A 19,460-nucleotide genomic window follows, 5' to 3' on the forward strand; every position below is an offset into this window, starting at 1 on the left:
TCCTCTATGTTTCCTCTAAGGTTTTTATAGGTTTAGCTCTTACATTTGGGTCTTTTATCTATTTTTAGTTAATCTTTGTATATGATATATAGTAAGAGTTCACTTAAGTCTTTTGCATTTGGGTATCCAGTTTTCCCAACACCACGTTGAAAATACTGTATTTTCTCTATTGAATTAGCTTGATGCCCTGTCAAAATTTATCCGACCATATATGTGAGGGTTTATTTTTGAGCTCTCTAATTTATTCAGTATATTTTTCTTTACACCAGAACAACCGTTTTGACTACTGTAGCTTTATATAAGGTTGAAATCAGGAAATGTGAGACCTTTAATTTTGTTCTCTTTTAACATTATCTGGCTATTTAGGGTCCTCTGAGAGTCCATATGAATTTTAGGATGGATTTTTGTTTTTCTGTGAAAAAAAAAGTGCTTTAATTTTTATGAGGGTTGCACAGACTTTAATCTGCAGATTATTTTAGTTAATACTGACATCTTAACAACATTAAGTCTTCTAATCCATGAATACAGATTACCTTTCATTTAGTTCTAACTTCTTTAATCTCCCTCAGAAACGTTTTGCACTTTCAGTGTGCAAGTTTTTCACCTCCTTGCTTAAGTTTACTCATATTTTATTCTTTTTGATGCTATTGTAAATGGAATTCTTTTCTTAATTTCCTTTCTGCTTTTCAGAAATGCAACTGATTTTCATGTATTGATTCTGTATCCTGCAACACTGCTGAATTCATTAGTTGTAACAGATTTTATATAAAATCTCCCGGGTTTTGCACATATAAGATCAAGTCATATGCAAACAAAGACAATTTTACTTCTTTATGTCCAGTGTTGATGCTTTTCCTTGTCTATTTTCTTTTCCTTGTCTAGTTTCTCTGGCTAGGACTCCCACTACTTATTAAACAGAAGTGGTGAAAATGGGTATCTTAATCTCATCACTGATACTGGAGGGAAAGATTTCAGTCTTTCATGGTTTGAAAGGCTTTTTAATCTATTCATGGGGTTAAAGAACTTCAAAAGTTTGCTAAGTAAGAGATCGCTTTATTAACATAACAGGCAACAATGCTGAGAGATCAGAAAGGAAAGAGAAGAGGTAAGAAGTATCTGGTGAGTATATAGATTTGAGTGGGCCATATATACTTCTAATTTTCCATAGATATTAAACAGAGTGCAAAAGAAAGAATGAAAAATAAAGCAAGGTAGTAGGAGAGGCAAAAAGTCTTAATCAAAGTTGACTGAGCATCACTGAGTGAAATGGCTTTGCGTTTATATCCATGAATGACTTCCCAAGAAGCCCCCAGCCTTGACTGTAAGCTAAACAAACAGACAGCAACAACAGACCCAACACCTAAAATCAGAAGCCTTGGAAGAATGAAAAAGGAATTGGGGGACTCACTCCATGTCCATTCCAGAAGTAGTCTCCTCTGGGGTTCTGACCCTCAACAAGCTATGTAAAAAGAACTCCAGCTACATTTATTGAAAGATGGAAAGTTTGTCTAAAAATACAAGAGAGGGAACTGAAACATTTCAGAGAAGGCAGGGCTCAGGAGAAAGAAACAAAAAGAGGAAGGTAAAATTCTACTTACAAAAAAAAGAGGAATGGAAATTGAATTTTCTTACAAAGAAAGTCCAGAAGCTTCCCCCTGTTCCCTGACTACTCCAACAAAAAAGGGGAAAAAATAGTCAACGGGAAACAGCTCTGAGAAAAATAAGTCTCTGCACCATTACAGTTGAGAATTCAAGCAACCTGCAAAGTTGGACAAATTCGTGACTAAAAGTGTGTTTGAAATGAAAAGGCTCTTCTTAAAATCACCCATCTCTCCCGTCTCAGAGAGGAAACTAAGGCTGAGAAGCCTCTGAAGCTCCACCAGAGTTACAGAGCTAACAAAGGTCAAAGACAGGTTGGAAAGTCATTTTCGGACGTAGTCCTGTGCTCTTTTCTCTGGACTCCCATAGTGATTTGATGTGCTCACTGCACTGAACTGGAATCTCTCCCCTGACATTTCCTCAGGACCAAGTTTACATTTGAGTCTGTGGTTCTCAGAGTAGGGTCCCGTATCAGCAGCACTAGCATTGTCTGGGAACTTGTTAGAAACGCATGTTCACTGCCCTCCAGTCCTACAGAATCAGAAACTCTGGGAGTAAGGACCAGGTTTAACAAGCTCAATGGGAAATTCTGATGCATTAAGTTTTGAGACTTGTTGGTTCAAGAAATACATCCCTTTTATTCATTATAACATGAATAATGATAAACATGTTCTTTACAATTTAAAGAGCTTTTAACCTGCATTGTTCTTTATTTTAGTTGTCCAGCAGGGGTGGGGGTTCCTCTTAAAATCTCTGAAAGTAGAAAGTCAGGTACTGATATATCTATTTTATGGCCTCAGAGCTGAAGTTAAAGGAGGGTAAGTGGTACTGAGATGGCAGGTCTAGAGAGGGCAGAGCCAAAACTGCAAGGGAGTCTTCTGCCTTGAAAATCAGCATAGTTGTCCCAAGGTGCTCCTCGATAAAACTTACCACTTATCACTTCTAAATAAAATGGTATGGACTAGGGCCAACTTTCAGACCATTCTTAGAAGCATACAATGCGAGGCCAATTGTGTCATGGGTACAGATGAGGAAATAATAATACTAAGAGCTCCCATTTTCTGAGGACTTAGATAGGATCTTGTTGGGGAGGAAGCAGCCTCAGAGAGACAACGCTGCCCACTCTAATCACCAGGTGGGCCTACAAGAGCTGAGATCAGGATGCTGGTGTTTGGCTCCAGAGCCTGCCCGCCCACAGAGGTTACATGAATTGAACTTGGTCATCCAGAGCATGAGGGGGCAGTACTGGGCTCACACTAAATTCTCTCAACTTAAATGCAGTGCCCTATCAACCTACAGAAAATCACTTCTCTCTAGACCAATGGCTTTCAAACATAAAATCCATCAGAATCACTTGTAAGGTTTGTTTAAACACAGATTACCCCACCCCAAGAGCTGCTGATTCCACAGACTGGAGTGGGACCGACGGATCTGCAGTTCTAACAAGCTCCCAGGCAATGCTGATGCTGTGGACCACACTCTGAGTAGTAAGACTCTAGACTCCCTAGCCTCAAGAGTGACCAGGCCGATGCACCAAAGGAGTAAGAAGCAAAGTTCTGAGTCTACTATCTTCACTGTCAGTCCTAGTCAGCAATGTACCCACAATCCCATGCATTTTGCCTTCAGCTTCTCATCTGTATCCATCCCTCCTTTCCCTTCCAGTCCCTCTCTCCAGTTACCTCATACCAGGTAACACCAGGCCTCCTGGCACTAGCCTCAATCCATTCTGCTCACATCCATCAGATTTATTTTCCTTGTCAGAGCACCAAGTCATATAAGGCCTGAACTTATCATTAAAGGTTTTCCATGACTTCCGTGAGTCAACCTAACATTTTGGCCTTATCTCCAGTAACATGTCTTCACCACATCTTTGTCCCTCTTTCTCTCTCATTACTTTTGTTTATGCCATCTCTTCTAAGGGAAATCTCCTCCCTCACCATCCCCCCAGATTTAAATTGTTCAGAGCTCATCTCAAATGCCGTTCCTCCCATGAATCCTTTTTTCTCTGAAACCCCCAGCGGGAGGTCCTTCCTCCTCTGAGCTCTCCAAAGCACAGACATCTACACTGGTGGCCATTATCTTATGCTGCCCTGCATTAAAATTTCTCCATTCTGTCACACTGCCATTCCCTTGAAGGTAGACACCTTGTTGTGCCTTATGCATCTTTCTATTTCATCAGTACAGTACCCAAAACACTTCGGGCCTTCAGTCAGCATTTGGTGAATGAATGTATGTGTTCTATTTCCAGTCATATTGCACATGAATCATTAGTTTTCCCTGATAGGGATCTAAAGAGTAAATAATAAAGATCAGTGCAAAGTCATTAACAAACACTGAGGACAATTTATAGGGACATTCTAAGGGTTAACCTAGATAGCATATTGAAAAGCAGAGAGATTACTTTGCAAACAAAGGTCCGTCTAGTCAAGGCTTTGGTTTTTCCTGTGGTCATGTATGGATGTGACAGTTGGACTGTGAAGAAGGCTGAGCGCTGAAGAATTGATGGTTTTGGTGGTGTTGGAGAAGACTCTTGAGAGTCCCTTGGACTACAAGGAAATCCAACCAGTCCATTCTAAAGGAGATCAGCCCTGGGTGTTCTTTGGAAGGAATGATGCTAAAGCTGAAAGTCCAGTACTTTGGCCACCTGATGTGAAGAGTTGACTCATTGGAAAAAACTCTAATGCTGGGAGGGATTGGGGGCAGGAGGAGAAGGGGACGACAGAGGATGAGATAGCTGGATGGCATCACCGACTCGATGGATGTGAGTTTGAGTGAACTCCGGGAGTTGGTGATGGACAGGGAGGCCTGGCGTGCTGTGATTCATGGGGTCGCAAAGAGTTGGACACGACTGAGCGACTGAACTGAACTGAAATGAAGGGCTAATCATTACACATTGCAATGCTCATCCACCCGAAGCCAGCTAAATATTGGCCAAGTTAATGAGCTTACAGAAAAAGATAATAAAATATTATGAAAAGCCCCAGCTAGTCCCTATTTCGAGTAATAAAATGATGCCCTATGATAATATTTCATGAATAGTATAATTGCTGGTTCTCTTTACAGTAAAGCAAGATATGAGAGAGAAGTCTGAAAAATCCTTGTATCTGGCTGCCACAAAGTTCTGAGAATAATGGCCTTTCTGCCCTTCTGCCTTCCAAGCATAGGCACGTTCTCCTCATTGGAGACCTCTAACCACACAGAGAAGGGAAGCCATGTGAAATCCATACAAGGTGAGGGATTCGGGAAAATGCAATTTCTCATTTCCCTTCTATATGCTCCTGATCCAAAGCCTTTACTACTTTATATTATACTTAACGGAGAAGGCAATGGCACCCCACTCCAGTACTCTTGCTTGGAAAATCCCAAGGAGGAGCCTGTTAGGCTGCAACCCATGGGGTCGCTAAGAGTCGGACACGACTGAGCGACTTCACTTTCACTTTCATGCATTGGAGAAGGAAATGGCAACCCACTCCAGTGTTCTTGCCTGGAGAATCCCAGGGACAGGGGAGCCTGGTGGGCTTCCATCTATGGGGTCGCACAGAGTCGGACACGACTGAAGTGACGTAGCATATTATACTTAAACTCCTTAATATAGCATTGTACAGTCTGGTTATAGTCAAGGTTATGGTCTCCCAGTGGTCACACACAGTTGTGAGAGCTGGACTGTAAAGAAGGCAGAGTGCTGAAGACTTCATGCCTTCACACTGTGGTGCTAGAGAAGACTCCTGAAAGTCCCTTGGACAGAAAAGAGATCAAACCAGTCAATCTCAAGGGAAATCAACCCTGAATACACACTGGAAGGACTGATGCTGAAGCTGAAGCTCCAGTATTTTGGTCAGCTGATGTGAACAGCTGATTCACTGGAAAAGTCCCTGGTGCTGGGCAAGACTTAGGGTAGAAGGAGAAGAGGGCATCAGAGGATGAGGTGGCTGGATGGCATCACCGACACAATGGACTTGGGCAAACTTCAGAAGATGGTGAGGGACAGGGAGGCCTGGCAAGCTGCAGTCCATGAGGTCACAGAGTCAGGCACGACTGGGCGACTGAACAACAGTCTGGTTACTTCTAACCCAAAAAACATTCACACACACTCCATCAGACTGATTGTGCTCTGGCCATACTGGTCTTCTTTCAGTTCCTTGAAAACACTGATTTCTCATCCATGGGTTAGTAACTTCTTCTTTGGTTGTGTTCTTTCTATTATTAAGACATGCATGAGATGGAGATGGGAGCCATGTTGAGTCTCAAAATCAAAGGTAGGATGAGTTTCCACAACTCTTGAACAAAGGCTGGCCGCTGTAGCCCGCTCTTCCCCAGGTGCACAATGTATACAAGGCAGCAGGCCTATGGAGGCAAGAGGACTCAGAAATCACTTGGAAAAAGAGCATGAATCACATCACCTGTTGTTACAGCTCCAATATCCTCACAGGGCAGGCAGTTTGGGCCAACACGCAGAGTCTGGTTCTGGCTTAGGGAACTAGACAAAGACAAACACAAAATAGCTGGAGAGGGAAAGACAAGCATAAAAGGAGAAGACCAAATGTTCTTTCAGAAGTAAAGTTCCACAATTTGTAAAGAAACAAAATGGTAATAAAGACATTCAATACCTATAGCTTAAAGTCAGAGGATTGTTTGTCTTAAGAGGGTCTTAAGTCAGATGACAAGGTTCTACCATGCCTGATAGAACAATGGGGGAGGAGGTAGAAATACATCTAAATGTCTAACTCTGACAGAGACTACTGGTTGCCTTCTAATAGCTCTTCTTTCTTAGTAATTCTATCTTACTTAGTAACAAAATCCTAGACAAGGCAACTATAGCCAGTCAAAAGATGACTTTTCTCAGCTTCCCTTGCTACTAAGAATCATGGAATTTTGGCCAATGAGAAGTGAACAGAAGTGCTGTGTACAGCTTCTGCAAACCTTACACTTAGATGCAAAGAGATGAGTTCCTTTTTTTTTTCCTTCCTCTCTTGCTCTTTTCTGCTGTCTGAATATAGGCAAGATGGCTGGGTCATTTTAGACCACCAAGTGACCTAGAGGATAGCAGTTTTGTACTAGAGACAGTGGGGTGGCAAAAACAGAGGTAATAATAAACCTCAGTATGTTAAGATGGCAATATTCCCCAAATGGATCTACAGATTCAACTCAATCCCTATGTAATTTCAGCTGGTTTTTGCAGAAGTTGATACATTGAACATAAAATTGATATGGAAATGCAAGGGACCCAGAATAGTTAAAAGAATCTTTAAAAGAAGAGTAAATATGGATGGAAGATTCATACTTGTTGACTTCAAAACTTACTACAATGCTTCAGTTATCAAGACAATGGATAAATGGTATAGTGAAGTGTTAGTCACTCAGTCATATCCTACTGTTGGCAACCCCATGGACTGTAGCCCACCAGGCTCCCCTGTCCATGGAATTCTCCAGGCAAGAATACTGGAGTGGGTTACCATGTCCTTCTCCAGGGGATCTTCCTGACCCAGGGGTGGACCTGGGTCTCTTGCATTGCAGATAGATTCTTCAGTGTCTCAGCCACCACGGAAGCCCCATGGAATGGAACTGAGAGTCCAGAAGTAAAACTTTATATTTATAGTCAACTGATTTTCAACAAGGGTGCCAAGATCATTCAGTAGGGGAAAGAATAGTCTTTTCAACAAATGCTGCTGGGATAACTGAATCAGTTCAGTTCAGTCGCTCAGTCGTGTCTGACTCCTTGCGACCACATGAATCGCAGCACGCCAGGCCTCCCTGTCCATCACCAACTTCCAGAGTTCACTCAGGCTCATGTCCATCGAGTCAGTGATGCCATCCAGCCATCTCATCCTCTGTCGTCCCCTTCTCCTCCTGCCCCCAACCCCTCCCAGCATCAGAGTCTTTTCCAATGAGTCAGCTCTTCGCATGAGGTGGCCAAAGTACTGGAGTTTCAGCTTCAGCATCATTCCCTCCAAAGAAATCCCAGGGCTGATCTCCTTTAGAATGGACTGGCTGGATCTCCTGGCAGTCCAAGGGACTCTCAAGAGTCTTCTCCAACACCACAGTGCAAAAGCATCAATTCTTTGGCACTCAGCCTTCTTCACAGTCCAACTCTCACATCCATTCATGACCACAGGAAAAACCATAGCCTTGACTAGACGGACCTTTGTTGCCAAAGTATTATCTCTGCTTTTGAATATGCTATCTAGGTTGGTCATAACTTTCCTTCCAAGGAGTAAGCGTCTTTTAATTTCATGGCTGCAGTCACCATCTGCAGTGATTTTGGAGCCCAAAAATATAAAGTCTGACACTGTTTCCACTGTTTCCACATCTATTTCCCATGAAGTGATGGGACTGGATGCCATGATCTTTGTTTTCTGAATGTTGAGCTTTAAGCCAACTTTTTCACTGTCCGCTTTCACTTTCATCAAGAGGCTTTTGAGTTCCTCTTCACTTTCTGCCATAAGGGTGGTGTCATCTGCATATCTGAGGTTATTGATATTTCTCCCAGCAATCTTGATTCCAGCTTGTGTTTCCTCCAGTCCAGCGTTTCTCATGATGTACTCTGCATATAAGTTAAATAAGCAGGGTGACAATATACAGCCTTGACGTACTCCTTTTCCTATTTGGAACCAGTCTGTTGTTCCATGTCCAGTTCTAACTGTTGCTTCCTGACCTGCATACAGATTTCTCAAGAGGCAGATCAGGTGGTCTGGTATTCCCATCTCTTTCAGAATTTTCCACAGTTTATTGTGATCCACACAGTCAAAGGTTTTGGCATAGTCAATAAAGCAGAAATAGATGTTTTTCTGGAACTCTCTTGCTTTTTCTATGATCCAGCGGATGTTGGCAATTTGATCTCTGGTTCCTCTGCCTTTTCTAAAACCAGCTTGAACATCAGGAAGTTCATGGTTCACGTATTGCTGAAGCCTGGCTTGGAGAATTTTGAGCAGTAATTTACTAGTGTGTGAGATGAGTGCAATTGTGCGGTAGTTTGAGCATTCTTTGGCATTGCCTTTCTTTGGGATTGGAACGAAAACTGACCTTTTCCAGTGCTGTGGCCACTGCTGAGTTTTCCAAATTTGCTGGCATATTGAGTACCGCACTTTCACAGCATCATCTTTCAGGATCTGAAATAGCTCAACTGGAATTCCATTACCTCCACTAACTTTGTTCATAGTGATGCTTTCTAAGGCCCACTGGACTTTACATTCCAGGATGTCTGGCTCTAGGTGAGTGATCACACCATCGTGATTATCTGGGTCATGAAGATCTTTTTTGTACAGTTCTGGGGCGGCGGCTGGGAGGACCAACCCCACGTGCAAGGAGCGGTGGCTGCGTGGGTGCAGGAGGGCCTAGAGGCGCTATCCCACATTGAAGGTCAGGAGGGGCGGCAGTGAGGAGATACCCCTCGTCCAAGGTAAGGAGCAGCGGCTGCACTTTGCTGGAGCAGCCGTGAAGAGATACCCCATACCCAAGGTAAGAGAAACCCAAGTAAGATGGTAGGTGTTGCAAGAGGGCATCAGAGGGCAGACACCCTGAAACCATACCCACAGAAAACTAGTCAATCTAATCACACTAGGACCACAGCCTTGTCTAACTCAGTGAAACTAAGCCATGCCCGTGGGGCAACCCAAGATGGGCGGGTCATGGTGGAGAGATCTGACAGAATGTGGTCCACTGGAGAAGGGAATGGCAAACCATTTCAGTATTCTTGCCTTGAGAACCCCACGAACAGTATGAAAAGGATAACTGAATAGCCACATGCAAAAGAATGAACCTGAGTCCCAACCTGAAGCCAACTGGGCGTGAGGGTCCAGTGAGACTACGGATGCTTCATTACCCAGGGCTGTGCCAGCAATGGGACAATCTACAAATCTCATCCCCTCAAAAAACAAACAAATTCGAATGACTATCTCATATCATATGCAAAAATTAATTCAAGATGAATCATATAACTAAATGTAACACCTAAAATGATTAAACTCCTAGGAGAAAACAGGAGTAAATCTTTATGACATTAGGTTAGAGTGGTTTCTTAGATATGACACCAAAAGCACTAAGAACATAAGAAAGAGTAGATAAACTGAACTTCAAAATTAAAAGAACATTTGTGCTGCAGATGATATCATCAAGAAAGTGAAAACACAACTAACAAAATGGGAGAATATATTTACACACAGCATATCTAATAAGAGACATATCCAGAATACACAAAGAATGACTACAACTCAGTAACTGAAAAGATAAATAACCCCGACAAAATGTGGGCCAAGGACATGAACAGATATTCCTCCAAAGAATATACAAAAATGGCCAATAAGCACATGAAAAGATGCTCAATATCATTATCTACTGGAGAAATGCAAATCAGAACCACAATGTGATACCAATTCACACCAGGGTGGTTACAATAAAAAACACAGATAACAACTATCGCCAGCAAGATGTGGAGAAATTGAAACTCTAATACATAGCCGGTAGTAATGTAAAATATACAGCAGCAGCTTTGAAACCAACCTGGCAGTTTCTCAAAAACTTAAACATACACTTACTATATGAGCCAGCAACCCAACCCCTAGGTATACATCCAAGAGAAATGAAAATATATATCCACAAAAAAACTTGTATACAAATGTTCAAATGAGCTTTATTCATAATAGCCAAAAAGTAGAAGCAACTCAAATATGTCAACTAATGAGTGGATAAATAAAATGTGGCTTATCTATACAATACTATTCAGCCACAAAAGGAAAGATGTAATAATACATGCTATGACATAGATAAAGCTTGAAAACAGTATGCTATGCAAAAGAAAATAGTCATGAAAAACCACATACTGTATGATTCCATTCACATGAAATGTCCAGAAGAGACAATTCCATAGAGACAGAAGTAGAACAGTGTTTGCCTAGATCTGGCATGGCAGGGGGACAGAGACTGGGAGAGGCAATGCAGAGTGACTGACAATGGTACAGGGTTTCTTTTGGGGTGATGAAAATATTTTAAAATTAGCTTACGGTGATGGCTGCAGGACTCTGAATATGCTAAAACAAAACATTAAATTCATACATTAAATGGGTAGATTTTATGGTTTGTGAATTACATCTCAATAAAACTGCTTTTAAAAAATCAGTATGGACCTACTGTCTAGCTCAGGGAACCCTATTCAGTGTTCTGTGGTGACCTAAATGGAAAGGAAATCCAAAAAAGTGAAAATATATGTATATGTAACTACAGAATGATCTCTGTTCGTTTCCAAGGCAAACCATTCAATATCACAGTAATCCAAGTCTATGCCCCAACCACTAACGCTGAAGAAGCTGAAGTTGAATGGTTCTATGAAGACCTACAAGACCTTTTAGAACTAACACCCAAAAAAGATGTCCTTTTCATTATAGGGGACTGGAATGCAAAAGTATGAAGTCAAGAAACACCTGGAGTAACAGGCAAATTTGGCCTTGGAATACGGAATGAAGCAGGGCAAAGACTAATAGAGTTTTGCCAAGAAAATGCACTAGTCATAACAAACACCCTCTTCCAACAACACAAGAGAAGACTCTATACATGGACATCACCAGATGGTCAACACTGAAATCAGACTGATTATATTCTTTGCAGCCAAAGATGGAGAAGCTCTGTACAGTCAACAAAAACAAGACCAGGAGCTGACTGTGGCTGAGACCATGAACTCCTTATTGCCAAATTCAGACTTAATTGAAGAAAGTAGGGAAAACCACTAGACCATTCAGGTATGACCTAAATAAAATCCCTTATGATTATACAGTGGAAGTGAGAAATAGATTTAAGGGCCTAGATCTGATAGATAGAGTGCCTGATGAACTATGGACGGAGGTTCGTGACATTGTACAGGAGACAGGGATCAAGACCATTCCCATAGAAAAGAAATGCAAAAAAGCAAAACGGCTGTCTGGGGAGGCCTTACAAATAGCTGTAAAAAGAAGAGAAGTGAAAAGCAAAGGAGAAAAGGAAAGATATGAACATGTGAATGCAGAGTTCCAAGGAATAGCAAGAAGAGATAAGAAAGCCTTCTTCAGCGATCAATGCAAAGAAATAGAGGAAAACAACAAAATGGGAAAGACTAGGGATCTCTTCAAGAAAATCAGAGATACTAAAGGAACATTTCATGCAAAGATGGGCTTGATAAGGACAGAAATAGTATAGACCTAACAGAAGCAGAAGATATTAAGAAGAGGTGGCAAGAATACACTGAAGAACTGTACAAAAAAGATCTTCATGACCCAGATAATCACGATAGTGTGATCACTGACCTAGAGCCAGACATCCTGGAATGTGAAGTCAAGTGGGCCTTAGAAAGCATCACTACAAACAAAGCTAGTGGAGGTGATGGAATTCCAGCTGAGCTATTCCAAATCCTCAAAGATGATGCTGTGAAAGTGCTGCACTCAATATGCCAGCAAATTTGGAAAACTCAGCAGTGGCCACAGCACTGGAAAAGGTCAGTTTTCATTCCAATCCCAAAGAAAGGCAATGCCAAAGAATGATCAAACTACCGCACCATTGCACTCATCTCACACGCTAGTAAAGTAATGCTCAAAATTCTCCAAGCCAGGCTTCAGCAATACGTGAACCGTGAACTTCCTGATGTTCAAGCTGGTTTTAGAAAGGGCAGAGGAACCAGAGATCAAGTTGCCAACATCTGCTGGATCATGGAAAAAGCAAGAGAGTTCCACAAAACATCTATTTCTGCTTTATTGACTATGCCAAAGCCTTTGACTGTGTGGATCACAATAAACTGTGGGAAATTCTGAAAGAGATGGGAATACCAGACCACCTGATCTGCCTCTTGAGAAATTTGTATGCAGGTCAGGAAGCAACAGTTAGAACTGGACATGGAACAACAGACTGGTTCCAAATAGGAAAAGGAGTTCGTCAAGGCTGTATATTGTCACCCTGTTTATTTAACTTATATGCAGAGTACATCATGAGAAACGCTGGACTGGAGGAAACACAAGCTGGAATCAAGATTGCTGGGAGAAATATCAATAACCTCAGATATGCAGATGACACCACCCTTATGGCAGAAAGTGAAGAGGAACTCAAAAGCCTCTTGATGAAAGTGAAAGTGGACAGTGAAAAAGTTGGCTTAAAGCTCAACATTCAGAAAACGAAGATCATGGCATCCGGTCCCATCACTTCATGGGAAATAGATGTGGAAACAGTGGAAACAGTGTCAGACTTTATTTTTCTGGGCTCCAAAATCACTGCAGATGGTGACTGCAGCCATGAAATTAGAAGACAATTACTCCTTGGAAGGGAAGTTATGACCAACCTAGATAGCATATTCAAAAGCAGAGATATTACTTTGCCAACAAAGGTTTGTCTAGTCAAGGCTATGGTTTTTCCTGTGGTCATGTATGGATGTGAGAGTTGGACTGTGAAGAAGGCTGAGCGCCGAAGAATTGATGCTTTTGAACTGTGGTGTTGGAGAAGACTCTTGAGAGTCCCTTGGACTGCAAGGAGATCCAACCAGTCCATTCTGAAGATCAGCCCTGGGTGTTCTTTGGAAGGAATGATGCTAAAGCTGAAACTCCAGTACTTTGGCCACCTCATGCGAAGAGTTGACTCACTGAAAAAGACTCTGATGCTGGGAGGGATTGCGGGCAGGAGGAGAAGGGGACGACAGAGGATGAGATGGCTGGATGGCATCACTGACTCGATAGACGTGAGTCTCAGTGAACTCCGGGAGTTGGTGATGGACATGGAGGCCTGGCGTGCTGCGATTCATGGGGTTGCAGAGTCGGACATGACTGAGTGACTGATCTGATCTGATCTGATAGCTGATTTACCTTCCTGTACAGCAGAAACTAATACAACATTGTAAAGCAATAATACTCCAATAAATATTTTTTAATCAGGGAAAATGGACTATTCATGATACAGTTAATTAGCATACAGGACAAAAATTAGATCCTTATTGCACATTGTATTAGTCAATCAAGACTCTTGAGAATCCCTTGGACTGAAAGGAGATGAAATCAGTTGATCCTAAAGGAAATCAATCCTGAACATTCATTGGAAGGACTAATGCTGAAGCTGAAGCTCCAATACTTTGGTCACCTGATGCAAAGAGATGACTTATTGGAAAAGACCCTGATGCTGGGAAAGCCTGAAGGCATGAAAAGAAGGGGGTGAAATTTATTCCTGGACTCTCTCAATTATAATCTGTTTATCTACATGTTTATCCTTATGCCAGGATAAACTGGCACTAATTACTACAGCATTGCAGTAAGTTATGAAATTGGAAAGCTGAAATTCTCCAAAGTTGCTCTGCTGGTGCTATCATCATTTCAATTGTTTTGACTATTTGGTATCCCTTGAAACTTCCATGTATTTGAGGATCAGTTTTTCCATTTCTACAAAAGGCCACTGGAATTTTGATAGGGATTGCATTAAATCTTTAGATAGCTTTGGGCAATACTGCGGTCTCAACAATTTAAGTCTTCTAATCCATTGACATGTGCTGTCCTTCCATTTATTCAAGTCTTCTTTAATTTCTTTCAGTGTTTTATAGTTAGGGTATACAAGTCTTTAACCTCTATGCTGCTGCTACTGCTAAGTCACTTCAGTCGTGTCCAACTCTGTGCGACCCCATAGACAGCAGTCCACCAGGCTCCCCCGTCCCTGGGATTCTCCAGGCAAGAACACTGGAGTGGGTTGCCATTTCCTTCTCCAATGCATGAAAGTGAAAAGTGAAAGTGAAGTCGCTCAGTCGTGTCTGACTCTTAGCGACCCCATGGATTGCAGCCTAACAGGCTCCTCTGTCCATGGGATTTTCCAGGCAAGAGTACTGGAGTGGGGTGCCATTGCCTTCTCCGTTTAACCTCTATAGTTATATTTATTCCTAGGTATTTTATTCTTTTTCATGCCATTATAAGTCAAATAGTTTTCTTAATTTGCTTTTCAGATTGTTCATTGCTGGCATATAAAAACATAACTGATTTTTTGTGCCCTGATTTTGTTTCCTGCAACTTTGCTAAATGTGTTTATTAGCTCTGCTAAGTCCTTTCAGTCGTGCTCAACTCTGTGTGACCCCATAGACGGCAGCCCACCAGGCTCCCCCGTCCGTGGGATTCTCCAGGCAAGAACATTGGAGTGGGTTGCCATTTCCTTCTCCAATGCAGGAAAGTGAAAAGTGAAAGTGAACTCACTCAGTCGTGTCCGACCCCTAGTGACCCCGTGGACTGCAGCCTACCAGGCTCCTCCGTCCATGGGATTTGCCAGGCAAGAGTACTGGAGTGGGGTGCCACTGCCTTCTCCAGTTTATTAGCTCTAGCAGAGCTTTTTTGTGACTTCTTTGGGGTTTTCTATATGTAGGATCATGTCATCTGTGAAGAGAGATAGTTTTATTGCTTTCTTCCCAACTTGGATGACTTTTATTTCCTTTTCTTGCCAGATTGCTCTGGCTAGAACTTCCAGTACAATGCTGATCAGCAGTGGAAAAAGTGAGTGTTCTTGTCTTGATCTTAGAGAGAAAGCTTTTGGTCTTTGCGTATGATACCAACTATGAGGTTTCACATATGACTTTTATCACATTGAGGAAGTTTCCTCGTATTTCTAATTTTTTTAGTGTTTTTGCTATGAACAGGCATTTAATTTTGCCAAATGCTTTTTCTGTGTTAACTGAGGTGATTATATTTTTTTCTCTCATTCTGTTAATGTTATGTATTACAATGGTTGATTTTCTTTTACTGAATCATGCTTACATTCTTTGGATAAATTCCAGTTGGCCATAGAGTATGATCTTTTCAATGTGCTGTTGAATTTAGTTTGCTAGTATTTTGCTGTTAGTTTTGCACTGTATTCATAAGAGATACTGGTCTCTGTCTGGCTTTGATCTCAGGGTAACACTGGTTACAAAGAATCAATTAGGAAATGTTCCCTCCTCTTCCTTTTTTAGGAAGAATTTGAAAAGACAGATGTTAATTTTTCTTTAAATGTTTGGTAGAAATCACCAGTGAAGCCACCTGGTCCTGAATGCTTTCAGTTGATTTCTGATTCAATCTCTTTAATTTTTAATAGATCTTTTCAGATTTTCTATTTCTTCTGAGTCAGTCTTGGATAATTTATGTGCTTCTAGGAATTTTTCCAGTTTATCTAGGTTATTTATTGGTGGACATTGCTCATAGTGTTCTCTTATAATCCTTTTTTATCTCTGTAAATTTGGTAGAATAAGTACTTTCATCTGATATTATTTATATCTTTTCTTTCTTAATCAGTGTAGCTAAAGGTCTGTCAACTTTGTTGATCTTTTCAAAGAACAAGCTTTTGTTTTCAACATGATATATATATAGAGAAAGAGGGAGAGAGAGAGAAAGAGAGAGACATATGCATGTGTATATGGGGCTTTCTGGGTGGCACTAGTGGTAAAGAAGCTGCCTGACAGTGCAGGAGACGTGAGATGTGGACTTGATCCCTGGGTCAGGAAGATCCCCTGGAGGAGGGCATGGCAACCCACTCCAGTATTCTTGCCTGGAGAATGCCATGGACAGAGGAGTCTCTGGCAGGCTACAGTCTAAAGGGTCACAAAGAGTCAGACATGACTGAAACAACTTAGCACACACATATGTATATGTCTGGGGCTTCCCAGATGGCACTAGTGGTAATGAGCCCAACTGCCAATGCAGGAGACATAAAAGAGATGCGGGCTTGATCCCTGAGTCAGGAAGTCCACTGGAGGAGTGCATGGCAACCAATTTCAGTAATACTGCCTGAAGAATCCCGTGGTGGGCTATAGTCCACAAGGTTGTAAGGAGTCAGACACAACTGAAGTAGCACACACACGTATATGTCTACATATACAGGCTGAAAGCAGGTTGAAAGCATTGATAGGTATATATTTCCAACTAGTCACAATGATAGGTATATATTTCCACTAGGCCCCTTGATCCACTATCTTCCATCAGCCACTGCCCACTCAGCAGCCCAGGATGAGTCCTCATTCATGTCCTCCAATCAGAATCTGCCATACCAGCTTTGTGGGTTTCTTTTCATGCCACCTGTGCCTGCAAAGAACATGATCTTGGTTTCCTGCAGCTGGGTATAACATCGTGTTCTACCCTAGGACACCTCAGAAGCCACACTCAAATAGTAGATGATGTCAGAGGTGGACCTATGGTCCCTAATTTTATGTATGAAACCTCATCCTGTAGATACTTCGTTCCATCTTCCTCCTACTCATCATGCCTTGGGGTGGGGGGCAGGTAATGGTGGTGAGAGCGACTTCTAGCTTCTCATTCCCCAGAACCAGCCCCCAACCCACTTTTGTCATGTCCTGGGAGGTAGCTGAAAATGTCTTCTAAGTACTCTGTTCTGACCAATTCTCAGCCAAGATTTCCTCCCCAGAGCAGGCCACCTCTGAGGCATCCAGACTGAGATCTGATTCTAGTCACAGAGTAGTCTGAAGCATCTGAGCTATGGAAAAACACCCCATTATCTCCCTACTATATGGTTCAAGTGATATCAACTTAAGTCACTTGACAGCAAGTGAATGTATTAAAGATCCTGACCTCACACTATTTCCCCAAGGTTTATTTGGCCTAAAGGTATGGAAACATCAATCTGCTACCTTTACACTCTAAGTTAATACAGACTCAAATTGCCATTTTGATGGCGTTTTTATTTCTATTCTTCATCATATATTCTAGTCTGTTCTTGGTTTACTTGGAGATGCTATTGAACTTGGAGGGTTAAAAAAGAAGGAGAAATTCAAGTCTCACCTCTGAGTGTTACTTGACACTTTTCCTTTCCAAAAATCATGTGTTGTTTCTGGGCTTTTCTGCTTAGACTATGTGCCCTGTTGTATTACTTTGTCACTTGGAACAAAAACAATGGAAATAGTTCGTACAATTTTTATCATAAAGACATGACCAGAACATGAAGGAACATAAAACTGTGCTTCTTTGATGGGTATTAGTCTAGATTATTGTTTTTAACCAAAACTGAACTGAAGATGTAAAATCCTAGAACTCACTAATCTATTTTAGTAGGTCACAGGAAGCAGGCAAACCATAGAAACCACAATCAACCAAAAGCATCGCTGTTGAAAAAAAAAAAATGGCAAGAGTTTAACCTTCTAAAGGTGTTAACTGAATAAATCCAACTGACAATGTCAAGGGGACATCCTCAAAGCACCTCAGGGTGTTGACAAACCTCTCCTATCTCCTTGCTCCAGCAGCCGTTCTCTCTAGCATGCTTTTCCCCATGTTTTAATTGAGTACTGCCACCCACGGAGGGGCAGAGAGGTTCTTGGAATAAATCTAACTTTCAGCTTCAATAGTCTAACCCTCAACTCAGCTGTTGATCTTCAGATTATGAATAATCAAGAATCTTAAAACTTTCCATGGCCAGTGTTGTTGGTCTGGTTCTTCCCTCTTCATTCAGGGAGCATGAACTCTATTTCATTGGTTTACAGAAGAATTGATCACCTCCTCAACCCTGGCCCAGGTCACCTTGAGATGATCACAGCCATGTCTTCTATGTGACCCTGCTTGGTCAGCAGTCACACCGGAGACAGAAGTCTGGCGACATGTTTTCCTCTAAGTCTGGTCATACTCCAGACTTACTCCAAGGTCATACTCCTTTTGCCAGTCCTGAGAATTTCAGAAACCATGAACCCAGTGCCAACAGGTAGATGGACGTGGGCGGGGGGTGGGGGGTGTGGTTCTCAAACTCAAGGAGAAGTATCTTTTGTAACTCTTTCTACGTGCATAAAGAATTCTAAGGTGTACTAACTTTGGTTCCCAATTTTCCGACTATCTACATGGACCCTGTGAAAAGAAAAGAAAAAAATTTGACTTGATAGCAGTGTGGCTATTTGCTATTCTTCCCCAGATCCACTCTGAGCCCTGGAAAGCTGATGTCCTGTGCTACATCACCTAGACTCCCTACTGCACCTTCTTCTCATTGGGTTTAACCCAAAATTACTGGGATGTGCTGCAGGAGATCAGAGTGGGAACAGAAGGTTTCCTGCTTGGCTGCAGTTCTAGTAGTGCCTGTATCCTTCAACTTTCAGCTCTCAGTAGGACTTAGGTAATACTGTTTATTCTTTTGACTCTTCAAGCACAGGGGTAACAGTTCCCACTTTTGCTAGCATCTCTGGGCACCTCAACACCCTTGCTGGTTCTTTTAATCCTGTCAATGCCTATGTACATATACTTATCCTTATAAAGTCTTCAAGATGTCAGCCAACTGTGTCATATGTTCCCTGCGGTAGAGATAAGGCAAAGATTTGAATTCAGGCTCTACCACTACTTACCTCTGAGCATCTCTCTGTTTATAAAATGACAGACCTGGAGTCAATGATGCTTGTGTGAAGGCAGAAATGTAGAGTGGTCCTAATCAGCAATAGCCAAATTTCTGGGTCTTGACCTTCCCCATTCCAGACTGACTCAAAGGAACTAGTTGCAAGATATCATAAGTGGAAGTGGATACAGTATCAGTGGGGTGAATATGACCTGTTTTGTTATTGATATCTCAGGAAAAACCACATTAGGAGATCTGGGGGAACTTTCCCCATTCCTGTTCAAGCAAAGAATTGTTTCTTAGAGGAACAACCTGAGGCCCCTTTGTTTAGTACGAAAAACAGGTCTTTTGACCATGTATGCAGGATACATGGTCACAAGTTATTGAACTCTAGAAAGGACACCTGAACTTCCCTGAGTGTTTTACTGTTATTATTCTTCACTACTATTTATTGAGAGCCTACTATGCACCAGGTATTGTACTAGTTGCTTTACGTTTATTTACACCTCAGAGACCCCAGACACCTTATTATTCCTAATTCATAGCTGGGGAAAATAAAGCTTAGAAACTTGCCAAGGCTATCTGAGATCCTTGTTTCT

Source organism: Bos indicus x Bos taurus, chromosome 22 (genome assembly GCF_003369695.1).
Source record: "Bos indicus x Bos taurus breed Angus x Brahman F1 hybrid chromosome 22, Bos_hybrid_MaternalHap_v2.0, whole genome shotgun sequence".
Classification (NCBI taxonomy): Eukaryota; Metazoa; Chordata; class Mammalia; order Artiodactyla; family Bovidae; genus Bos; species Bos indicus x Bos taurus.